Consider the following 12,675-nt stretch of genomic DNA (forward strand, 5'->3'; position numbering starts at 1 on the left):
CAATGAAATTGCACAAATGATGATGATGACTACTGCAAAAAAGCTGCAACTGTTGTGAGTTGTCCATATGATACAGCACTATATATTGTGACACTAATATGATGCATTATGATATATGATACAATAATACATGACATTACACGATACCATACCATACCATACCATACCATAACATACCATACCATAACATACCATACCATACCATACAGCAGCCCAATTCAACAACACTTTCAACCAAGACCAGGAAAATGAAGCGTGCCAGACATTTTCAGCAGCATTCAAAATGTTTTTCTGCTTTTGTGAAAGGCAAACTTTAAAAAAATACAAAAAGGATGTAACAAAATAAAAACGTGTTATTTCATATTGGTAATAAAACACATTTGGTGACACAATTGGTAGAAAATTGGTCATATTCACAGTTGTGCCATATCAGTTTTGTCTGTAGATCCTTCGACTGATATAGACACGACGGCTGCCTTTTTTAATTCCTCTGTTGCCAGAATTTCAACCCTATGTATAGTTGAAGTATCAGACAAAGGTATATTTAATAGCAGATGCCACACTCCATTCACAATGGACAGCATCCATTCTCTCACTACTTTGGATTCTGTGAATGGCCATTTGCTCTTTTCAAAGACCTATGACACACGGTGGGAAGCTCCTGTGGCTCTCTGTTGGGTTGTGCTGGATCGCATCAGGGTTGTATGTCTGCATTCGTAAGCTGCAGATGAACTCTGTACTGTTGATTAAACATGGAAAAATAGACTAAAAGAAATTGAGTATTTAATCCATCCATCAAGATATGGTAGATTGAAGTGTTGAATATTATCTAAAGAGACCATTTATTTTCTCACACAAAAGAATAGTTTCATTTACAATGGTGTTTCATTTATTTCAAGACCATGGTATTGAAACTAAAGCTGTAAAAGTTTAAAGTGCAATACATCTCTGACTAATGGTAAAGGTAAAGTAATTAGTAGCATCAAATGTAAACACTTCACCCACTTTTGATCTCAGTCTGTGTCAATCTAACGCAAAAGAATAGCAGTGAGGCATCAAAGATAGATATCTAACAGTCTGTACTTCTTCGCCCATTATGCTTTGACCTGCTTGATGTACTGGATTCTCTCTGGAGAGCTTGTGTAATAAACTCTATGTGAGTGTTTTTTTTTGTTTTTTAACCACATATCTTCCTTATAGCATCCCTCTGTGAAGCACAAACCAAACAACCTTTACACAAATACCACTTGGATTAGGCTGCGTTTAACTATTTCTTCCAAGCTAGCTACCTCAAATTTGTCTGCATTGGGGTTTACCACAGGGAGAAATATTAGTCAGATGTCAGGGCGAACATAAATACCTTCACGAGAGAAGCAGAATAAATAGGGGTCAACATAATAAATGCAATAAAAGATCCACAGGCAAGAAGAAATGGAAAAATGGAAATGTGTGGTGGATCCCATCCTTTTCTCAGATGATGGGATAGGCTTGCACATGTTTAACCTAACGCTGGGATGTTTGATTAACTGTGTTAATCATTTCCCATCTGCACCGGGCCCCTGTCTCTGCCTTTTGATTAAATTCAGACTAGTCTTGCATTGTTCATTATGTGTACTTGTCAAATAATTGACTGCTTGAAGGCAGAAAAAGAATGTACGCCTTTCAATCTTGATGAGGAAGTGCTTTAATATCATGTCATTCACTTTGCATGGCATGTCCAACAGAAGAGTGGAGGGAAGACAAGGAGGGGGGGGGGGGGGGTACCACTTCTGTACACCCTTGGGGAGGGGTGATGGTGGTGGTGGTGGTGGTGGGGTAGCTAGAATTTGGTCTGACAGACGACTTCAACAAGCTTTCTGTCTCTGAGGTTCACGTCCAGGGTCAAACACAGTGACTCATGCCCCCTGCTAATTCAGAGGCTGGAGGACACATGATGGGAATCCAATTCACAACATGATAGTCAGTGATAGAGGTGTGATTGAGAAGGGGCTAGGTTAATTAAAATATATTTGAAAAGGTAATTATAAAGCCTTGAAGCACGATTTGAGGTTATAGAACAGATTCAGGGCAAATGATTCATATAATTGATTTCCATTTATCTACAAATATTTGACGAAATGCATCTTCTCCTACAGAAAGACATGCTGTAAGGATTAACAGGTTTCATGGATTTACATGCATCCATACATAATTTCAAACCACTTAAATACAGTGATATCGTGTAAAGAATCCCTGAATAACACCATGTCGCTTGTCTTCTTTTCATATTCAAGAGTTTCCAATGCTACACTCCTTTTTTAATTGCCTCGCAGCACAAGTGAATCAAATCATAAAGCTGTCAGCCTTCACTAAGAGCTCAGACCTGCCGAGATAATGATACCTGACTCAAATGACAGCTCCATGCTGTGTTATTCCTGGGGTTAAGGGTGTGTAACTCCTGGCTCTTCAGTATCATCATCGCTCCCCACGCTCTTAATACAGCCTTGTTTGTATAGTCTTTAATAAAGAAGCACACCACTTTGTATGCATATGCAGACGACTGACAGGAGTTTTTTTTTTGTTCTCTTCAAGGATAAATGGGATGCAAACACTCAACACTGTAAGCTTTAACAGGGGTACAGCTGAAGTGAACGTGGGATGAAAGAAAGTAAAGAGGGTTTATGGTCATGTTTGGCTTTGTTCTGTAACTCTGTTACGAGCTCAGATCACCACATCTGTGTAAATAATTCATGCATAAAAAAAGAGAAAAAGAAAAGGAAAAATGTTTCCAGCAGTTCCAGTCAAATCGCCTCAGCGTTGTAGCAAAATGGATTCTTTTTTTTTACCATGATTCCACAAGAACCGTCTAATGATGGACTTTTAATATTACAGCTTTCTATTGTCACCACCCTACTCACTGTCAAATCTACAAAAGAGGCTGGATTTAATTAAAACACTACTTGTGCATTTCATCTCGATTGCTATGGCAACATCCTAACTTCCCCTCACCAGGCTGCAGGTTTGTGCTGCATCACATTTCTCGCTCCTTTCAGCTTTACACTACAGTTGCACTGATCACAGACAGCTCCAGTGTAACTTAGAAACCCTGGCATTTATAGGGTGATATTATGTTGTTAAAAAACGAAGCACAAATTTTATCCTTGTTATTTTTCCCACACTCGCAGAGAATGTTGAAATTTCCATTCCAGACACTATCAGCTCTCAGAATACGATAACAAACAGTTTTTAACCAGCATTTGTGTTTGATTAAGACACAGGCAAAAAGAACCCAGCAACACAGATTAAATGGAGCTGGAGAGAAAGAGAGATGGGTGAGTCTGTTTGGATGTGTGTGTGGGTGGTTCTCCCCAAATTACTAGAGTGAACCCGTAGGTCACTGGTTTGTCATGGTAAACATAAGCTGCTGGAATTGAGTTCAGGAGCTTTCCCACCAGCGCTCTGAGGTGGCAAAGGCTCAGCCACTGCTGCATTCTTGTGTGTCTTACCATTAAGACCCAGTGAATAAGGTGGTGACAATGGTCATGTGGTCAATGAGGAGGCAGGGATGGAAGCAGCTCAGACTTTGGGCAAAGGGTGAGTACTTTGGAATGGACTCATTAAGTCACAGCTGTTGTGTTTGGAACAATGGGGCGAGGACTCTTCTCCAACTTCTGCCGCACCCTAACATTAAAAGCTGAGCAGAAGATGAGGGAGGTGGAGGTCTGATGGGAAGTGATTGTGTCTCAACTTAGTCTCTGAGGACTTAATAAATACTTAGAGGGTTTTGGGTCCATGTTTGGGGGACATTGGATAAAAGAAGGAAAAGGAGGTCTCTTTTGCATACATTTCTGGTGTTCAATAGTTAACAAGTTTGTATTTAGAAGTCCTCTTCTGCTGCTAAACAATAATTAAATACCACCTTTTAGAAATGTTGCTATCTTGAGATATATTAAACCTAATGAGAGGAGTTTTTAACTAATAAAAGAGCATACTGTAATCAATACTGATGCCTCTGTGTGACATTAAAAAGCAAACAAAAACATCAGCAAGAATATGGATTATTTCTATATGGTTATTTTTAATGCCTGGAAGTGCTATCATAGGGTAGGTGTCAGATGAAGCGATTAACGTGTAGATTTGCAGAGCCTTCATTTCACACCAGGGAAAACTTTTGCAGAAAGTGATATGTTTGAGCGTCTAAAAAATGAAAGGAGATTTTTTTTAGACACATATATAACACAGGATAAGCAAGATAACAAGAGCCAGCCTGTTGCCGTTGCTTTGTACATCTCATATCTGTTTGTCTCTGCCCATTCAGCTTCTACTTCTATCCCACTTTCTCAGCCCATCCAGTCACTATGAATCTGGTTCTGCTCAAAGGTTTCTGTCTGTTAGAAGAGCAGGTTTCCTTGACACAGCTGCCAAGTGCATGCTCATTGTGGATTTATTTTGGCTCTATTTAAGCAATATAACTAGGACTACAGTCGAGACCTGCACTTCATATAAAATGCCTTGATATACCTTTTGTTGTCCTAACCTTCTTAAACATAAGGATCTGCTGTCTTTGTTAATGAAATGGTTTTGAACTATTGGCTTTACATATGACGCAATTTGTAAACAACACTTCTAGAAATTGTGTTTAGTAACCACATCTTGATGAAATTTTGTATTTAAATGATTAATCCAATAGGGCACCAGTTGGCTTAGCGGTTTCGAGGTGCGCCTCAAGTACTGAGGCTACATTCTCGGTCGCAGTGATCATTGGTTCAGCTCCCAGCCACCAAATTTTTGCTGTATGTCACTTTCTACTCCCCACATTAACTGTCTCTCTTCCGCTGTACTTATAATAAAGGTGAAAATGCCCCAAAAATAACAGAAGTAAAAAAAAAACCTGTAAAAGTAATCAGCAGGTTAATTGATGATGAAAATAATTAGTTGTAATCCTTATGTCAAGCAATTTGAAATTGACCTTGCCTTTTAATTCATTATCCCACTCCATCCAACACCTCTCATTGACACAGTAAGAGGAAGCTAGAAGAGAAAAGCCAGTGACCTCTCCTTGGTTTTGGGGTTTCAAAATTCTAACCCCTTCCTCTGTTCACAAAGCACTCCCCTGCTGCTGCAGCCTTGGTACTGCAATGCCAACACCATTGCACTAGATTGGATTAGAGAGAAAACTAGCTGTGAGATGAAGCCCAGGCTCACCACCAGTCCCATTTCTCATGTTAATGCCACAACAGGTCATGCTGCTTGACATAATAGAATGAATGCAACTCTTAAAGGTTTTCTTTGTCTGCAAAATTACAACGGTGACATCAGTCGGTCAGGATCTTATTTCTTTTTTGTTTCCTTTTGTAAAACTCTGGGAAATATCCAGGGGAGTGATTCCCTGTCTCATGTCACAGAGTATTACTCAGCCAGAGGTTTTCCTGGAGCGCCAAACTCTGGGTTTGTTCTCTGTTTCCTCCCCGTCCTGGAATCGGCTGTGTTTGCTTTGGACCTGACAGTTGACGTTTCAGGATTCCGGAAGCTGGCCCACCAGCAGGCATGAAACCCTAACCTGAAACAACAAAGTTCAGCTATGATCCCACATTTATACTTCTGGCAACAAAGACAACCCCTGCCCAGAAGTGCTAAAAACTTGACAGAGAGTGTGAAATTTTTAATCCTCATCAGGAAAGTCCACTGAGGTAGTATTTTCACAATGCACTGACAATTTTCACACAGCAGACCTTTTCTTCTAATGTTATGCTAAGAGTGGGAAGCTCTTTTGCTGTTTTAATGTAATAATATATAATATAACTGTTGTCTTGGCTGTAACATGTACAAAGTGAGGGCATCTGACACATCATTATCATTCCAATGCTTGTCATTTGTTCAGCTAGTTAAAAGGCTTCTGTGAACAAGGAAAAAAAATGCTATCCAATTAGCTGTTTCGACAACCTTAAGCTACTACCTAGCTGTTAGCTGGGAAGTAGATGAAAACTAACAGTTTGGTCTTGGGGCAGGTTACAAAGAGAAATACATGAAACCTTTCAAATTTAATGTTAGCTTAGCAGTGGTTTAATGTTATGCTCAAGGTGGGAGGTTCGATTTCATAACACTGTACTCCAGAGCACAAATTGTATTAGGGCATCTGACAAATCATTATAATTGTTACCACTTTTGAATTTTGAACGGCAACTATAACGATTACCGGTAGTGGACTTTTTTTTCATTTTTTGCAACATAGCTAAAACAACTAAATTGCTAACCTAAGGTAAGTAATGACTTTGGTCAGACATCAGCTAACCTTAGTGTTCATCTACTTACAAGTTAAAAAATAAGATAAGATATTACTTTATTGATCCCGGGGGGGAAATTCAGTTGTTGCAGCAAGCCAGACACAAGTACAGATTTCAGTCAGAATTGTTACCGTACATTGTTATTTTCAGTTGCTGATCAATCCAGAAGCAGTAAAATGAGTATGACTATCAGATACTCTACCAGGGTTCCCACTCTTTTCCAGAGATCATTTTCCAGGACATTTCCAGGACATTTTCATTGCTGATCAAGCTGGTATGACAGTCTAAATTTAGTTCCTAAATAGTCTAATATGTTCCTCTCAGTGGAAGTCTACATTGAAAGACATGTAGTCTATGGCTATCAATGAAATCATCTGTTACATACTTAAAAATTATGGCAAATTGATAATAGAATAATGCAACCACAGATGTACACCACTTTACTTTATTAGTGCAACCAAGTAACAATGATGGGCAACTCTCATCTCAGCTTTCTCTTTTCTCAAAAAATATAAAATTAGCTAAGAAAAAAAGAAAAGAGCCAGCAAAGGAATCAGGAAGCTGCCTTACTGAAATAATTAAATAATAATAATGATCAGAGGATCAGTGCATTAATGACCTAAATAGAACTGAATGACAAAAATGGCCACAAATGTTTCTCAACTCAACTCAAACTCAAAATATACCTGCTTAATCATGATATTCATCCTGCTATGTGGTCGATATAAAACAAAGCAAATGTCACGTTTTTTTATTTGAGTTACCGTAAACTCTGAAAAAAATTGCACCGGTGTAAAGACGCACTCTGTATTTGAAGATCTCTCAGAGATTTAAAAAAATGTAAACTGTCTTCCTGCATGGCGATGTCTATTATGATCAGTGATGTCTACAACGTGGAGTTTCTGTGCAGCTGTGTCGCTCTTTTTGTTCCGTTTGTTTTCACTATCAGGAGTTTGCACTCCTACTAGCTAGAGCAGGGGTTCTCAAAGTTTTTGGAGCCAGGGACCCCTTACATGTGAGAAATTGTCCAAGGACCCCCTCATAATTGTAACACAGATTAAGCACATTAATGATGTGTCATGTTCAAAAGCTGCGGCTCTGAGAGCCGATGCTTTATAGTGAATCAGAAGAGCCGGCTCGCATCAAGAGAGAGCTGGCTCCCAGTTTGTTCCTTTCTCTGCTTAGCTCTCTCAGTGCTCAGCCCCAGCTCTGCTCACAGCAGAACTTTGTTATGATTGGTCAGCATGGCGGCCATGCGGCCAATCACATGTGAGGATATAGGATGCAGGTGATGGAGGGGAGGCTGTGTATCCTGGCTTCATCTGTTCCTTCAGAGAGAGTCTTCTCAAAGACCGGGCAAATACTAACTGAGAGGAGAAATCGGATCAGCCCATCCAAGCTGAGGCATCTGATTTTGCTCAATGCCAACCTGAGGACATTAATAATGTTTGCTCCAGTTTGGTTCTGGTTCTGTTTGCTTCAGTTTAGTTCTGGTTCTGTTTGCTTGAGTTTGGTTCTGGTTCTGTTTGCGTGAGTTGGTTCTGGTTCCGTTTGCTTGAATTTCAGTTCTGGTTCTGGTTCTCTTTGCCTGAGTTTGGTTCTGGATTTGTTTGCTTGAGTTTGGTTCTGGTCGGTTCTGGTTCGGTTCTGGTTCGGTTCTGGTTCGGTTCTGGTTTGGTTCTGGTATAGTTCTGGTATGGTTCTGGTTCGATTCTGTTTCAGTTCTGGTATGGTGCTGGCATGGTTCTGGTTCGGTTCTGGTATGATTCTGGCATGGTTCTGGTTCGGTTCTGGTACGGTTCTGGTTTGGTTCTGGTATGGTTCTGGTATGGTTCTGGTATGGTTCTGGTTCGGTTCTGGTATGGTTCTGGTTCGGTTCTGGTTCGGTTCTGGTATGGTTCTGGTTCGGTTCTGGTCAGTTCTGGTACGGTTCTGGTTCGGTTCTGGTATGGTTCTGGTTCGGTTCTGGTTCAGTTCTGGTTTGGTTCTGGTATGGTTCTGGTATGGTGCTGGCATGGTTCTGGTTCGGTTCTGGTATGATTCTGGTTCGGTTCTGGTATGGTTCTGGTACGGTTCTGGTTCGGTTCTGGTTCGGTTCTGGTATGGTTCTGGTTCGGTTTTGGTTCGGTTCTGGTACGGTTCTGGTTCGGTTCTGGTATGGTTCTGGTTCGGTTCTGGTCAGTTCTGGTTCGGTTCTGGTTCGGTTCTGGTTGGTAACTGGTTCGGGTCTGGTTCAGCTCTGGTATGGTTCCGGTTCGGTTCTGATTCAGGTCTGGTTCGGTTCTGGTTCAGTTCTGGTATGGTTCCGGTTCGGTTCTGGTTCGGTTTGCTTGAGTTTGGTTCCGGTTCTGTTTGCTTGAGTTTGGTTCTGGTTCTGGTTCTAACCCTAACCCGAACCCTAACCCTAACCCCCCCTAACCCTAACCCTAACCCTAATCCTAACCCTAACCCTAACCCTAATCCTAACCCTAACCCTAACCCTAATCCTAACCCTAACCCTAACCCTAATGCTAACCCTAACCCTAACCCTAATCCTAACCCTAACCCTAACCCTAATCCTAACCCTAACCCTAACCCTAATGCTAACCCTAACCCTAACCCTAATCCTAACCCTAACCCTAACCCTAATGCTAACCCTAACCCTAACCCTAATGCTAACCCTAACCCTAATCCTAATCCTAACCCTAACCCTAACCCTAATGCTAACCCTAACCCTAACCCTAATCCTAACCCTAACCCTAATCCTAACCCTAACCCTAACCCTAATGCTAACCCTAACCCTAACCCTAATCCTAACCCTAATCCTAACCCTAACCCTAACCCTAATCCTAACCCTAACCCTAATCCTAACCCTAACCCTAACTCTAATGCTAACCCTAACCCTAACCCTAATCCCAACCCTAACCCTAACCCTAACCCTAACCCTAATCCTAACCCTAACCCTAATCCTAACCCTAACCCTAACCCTAACCCTAATCCTAACCCTAACCCTAACCCTAATCCTAACCCTAATCCTAACCCTAACCCTAACCCTAACCCTAATCCTAACCCTAACCCTAACCCTAACCCTAATCCTAACCCTAACCCTAATCCTAACCCTAACCCTAATCCTAACCCTAACCCTAATCCTAACCCTAACCCTAATGCTAACCGTAACCCTAACCCTAATCCTAACCCTAATCCTAACCCTAACCCTAATCCTAACCCTAACCCTAACCCTAATCCTAACCCTAACCCTTACCCTAACCCTAACCCTAATCCTAACCCTAACCCTAAACCTAATCCTAACCCTAACCCTAATCATAGCCCTAACCCTAACCCTAATCCTAACCCTAACCCTAATCACAATCCTAACCCTAACCCTAATCCTAACCCTAACCCTTATCCAAACCCTAATCATAACCCTAACCCTAATCCTAACCCTAACCATAACCCTTATCCTAACCCTAACCCTAACCCTAATCCTAACCCTAATCCTAACCCTAATCCTAACCTTAACCCTAACCCTAATCATAACCCTAACCCTAATCCCAACCCTAACCCTAATCGTAATCCTAACCCTAATCATAACCCTAACCCTAATCACAACCCTAACCCTAATCATAACCTTAACCCTAATCCCAACCCTAACCCTAACCCTAACCCTAACCCTAACCCTAACCCTAACCCGAACCTTTCCTAACCCTTACCCTAACCCTAACCCTAACCCCACCCCCAATACTAAATTTGATATTAACTAATAATTTTAAATATAATAAACAAATATATAAATTAATTTGAGTTATGTCCATATATTAATAGTCTTTAAAAATAGCTTATAAATAATTAATGTATTTATTTCATTAATTCATTATAGTAATAGAAATTAAAACAGTTGGCAACTATGGGGTTAACATTACTGGGTTAAAGCAAGTTGGTTAATGCATAAAATAAACTTGTGTTGCATTTGCCTTTTTAGAAAGGCCTATAAATTAAAAGGAAAGGGAGAGCCTTTCTCACTTTTGCTCTGGCCTTTTATAGGAGAACTGCTCCATTTTTGCCTGCATTCATTTTAGCACTTTATGCCCTGGCCTGAAGAAGACCCAAGGGGTCGAAACGTTGCGCATGGGCATAAATTAATTTAGTTTTAGGGAATTAAATTTTGTTTAAAAACTCTTGCAATTTAATTTTAATTGCATTATTTTATTTTGGATTTCATTTTTTGATAAAAAGTTCAGAAAAACACTAAAAAAATAAAAAAATAATAAAATAATAAAAAATATATTAAAAAATATAAAAAATAACAAAAAAGACAAAAAAATTATATAGTTTAAAAACGATAAAAGCGTCACCATGAGCTCGGCTCATGGTGAGTGGCAGGAAGTACGGTATGGGAAGAGGGGTGGTCGCCCCCAGTACCGTACTGACCACGATGACCGTAGACCACCACCATACCGGCCCCGGCCGACTTGGGGCGGGTGGGGTGGGGCACCTTGGGGGAAGGACCGTGCACCTCCTGCCCCCCGTTACGGGGGACAGGTTCGCTTCCCCTCACCTAACCCTAACCCTAATCCTAACCCTAACCCTAATCCTAACCCTAACCCTAATCCTAACCCTAATCCTAACCTTAACCCTAACCCTAACCCTAACCCTAATCCTAACCCTAATCCTAACCTTAACCCTAACCCTAATCATAACACTAACCCTAACCCTAACCCTAATCATAACCCTAACCCTAATCATAATCCTAACCCTAACCCTAATCATAACCCTAACCCTATTCCTAACCCTAACCCTAACCCTACCCCTAATCCTAACCCTAACCCTAATCCTAACCCTAACCCTAATCCTAACCCTAACCCTCATCCTAACCCTAATCCTAACCCTAACCCTAATCCTAATCCTAACCCTACCCCTAATCCTAACCCTAACCCTAACCCTAACCCTAATCCTAACCCTAACCCTAATCCTAACCCTAACCCTAACCCTAACCCTAAACCTAATCCTAACCCTAACCCTAAACTTAATCCTAACCCTAACCCTAATCCTAACCCTAACCCTAACCCTAATCCTAACCCTAACCCTAATCCTAACCCTAACCCTCATCCTAACCCTAATCCTAATCCTAACCCTAACCCTAACCCTAGGATTAGGGTAAGAATGGTTTTGTAACAGAATAAATGCACAAAATTGGGCAGTTATAAGGCTTCTCATAAAAACACTGTTAAAGGGTTTTCAACACAAGTCATTATTTTTTGCAAATTTAAGGTAAAACATACGGCTATAAAGATCCTAAATTAAGAGCCGTTCGGGAGTCGAAAGAGCCGGCTCTTCTTTGGAAGCCGAGTTAAAAGAGCTGGCTTTCTGAAAAGAGCTGAACTTCCCATCACTAAAGCAAATGCTTACTACCATTTGCACTCTTAGTTTCCCTTGGAACTATTTGTATTGTAAAACATATCAATGTAAATCCTTCAGACCTGTACCATAGTGATAAACAGATAACACTTCAATTTGAATCAAGTAAATACCACTTGTATACTTCATTCCTTGTGGACTCAACATGACAGCATTTATACTTTTCAAGTAATTGATTTTAAACGCTTTCAGAAAATGAACAGTAGCAAGACTCACATATCCCTTCGAGCCACCAAATGATGTCATAACAATGGTGTATATGATGTTTTGTAATGACACAGCACAATTTTATAATTTATTAGAAATGTATTCAAATTATTTCATGGACCCCCACGCTATGGTTCGCGGACCCCCAGGGGTCCCAGGACCCCAGTTTGAGAACAACTGAGCTAATGTACGGTAATTGAGCTCTCAGCCTGCAGAGAAAGTTGTGAGGCACAGACCCCCGAGCTCTCTGCCCGACTCCACTGGTCACACTTTAACTTAAATATAAGACTCTTTGAATCAAAAGAGCACTCTACAAGGTTCATGTACCATAAAACATAAACAATATACCCCCGTTTTTCTGTGAATGCATGATTATGACCAAGTGAGGGAGAAAAAATGTGAAAAAAGTTGCACAGTGTCGCTGTCTTTTCCAGCACAGCGTGCACTCAACTTTCAATGAATGGGGATGTGTTTTGTTAATAGGGTCAGGTCGCACGCAGCCATGTTGGAATAATTTTCCAGGACTATATGTGATTATCCAGGACATTTTACCTTTTCTCCTATTTTCCAGGTGTTTTCCAGTACTGGAAAACTGGTCAACTGTTTTCCAGGTTTTCCAGGTTTTCCAGGACGTGTGGGAACCCTGTCTACAGAGATGTTATCATGACTTACAACCAGGAACACAGCAGCACAAAATTGATTAATATGTCAGAAAAAATGGCTGCAATGTTGAAAAGGTGAGTAATACCAAGAACAGCCTTTGTGACTTGGAATGCAAATATTTAAAAAAGACGTCATAAGCTGTGAGATT

This window comes from Notolabrus celidotus, chromosome 2, assembly GCF_009762535.1.
Source record: "Notolabrus celidotus isolate fNotCel1 chromosome 2, fNotCel1.pri, whole genome shotgun sequence".
NCBI lineage: Eukaryota > Metazoa > Chordata > Actinopteri > Labriformes > Labridae > Notolabrus > Notolabrus celidotus.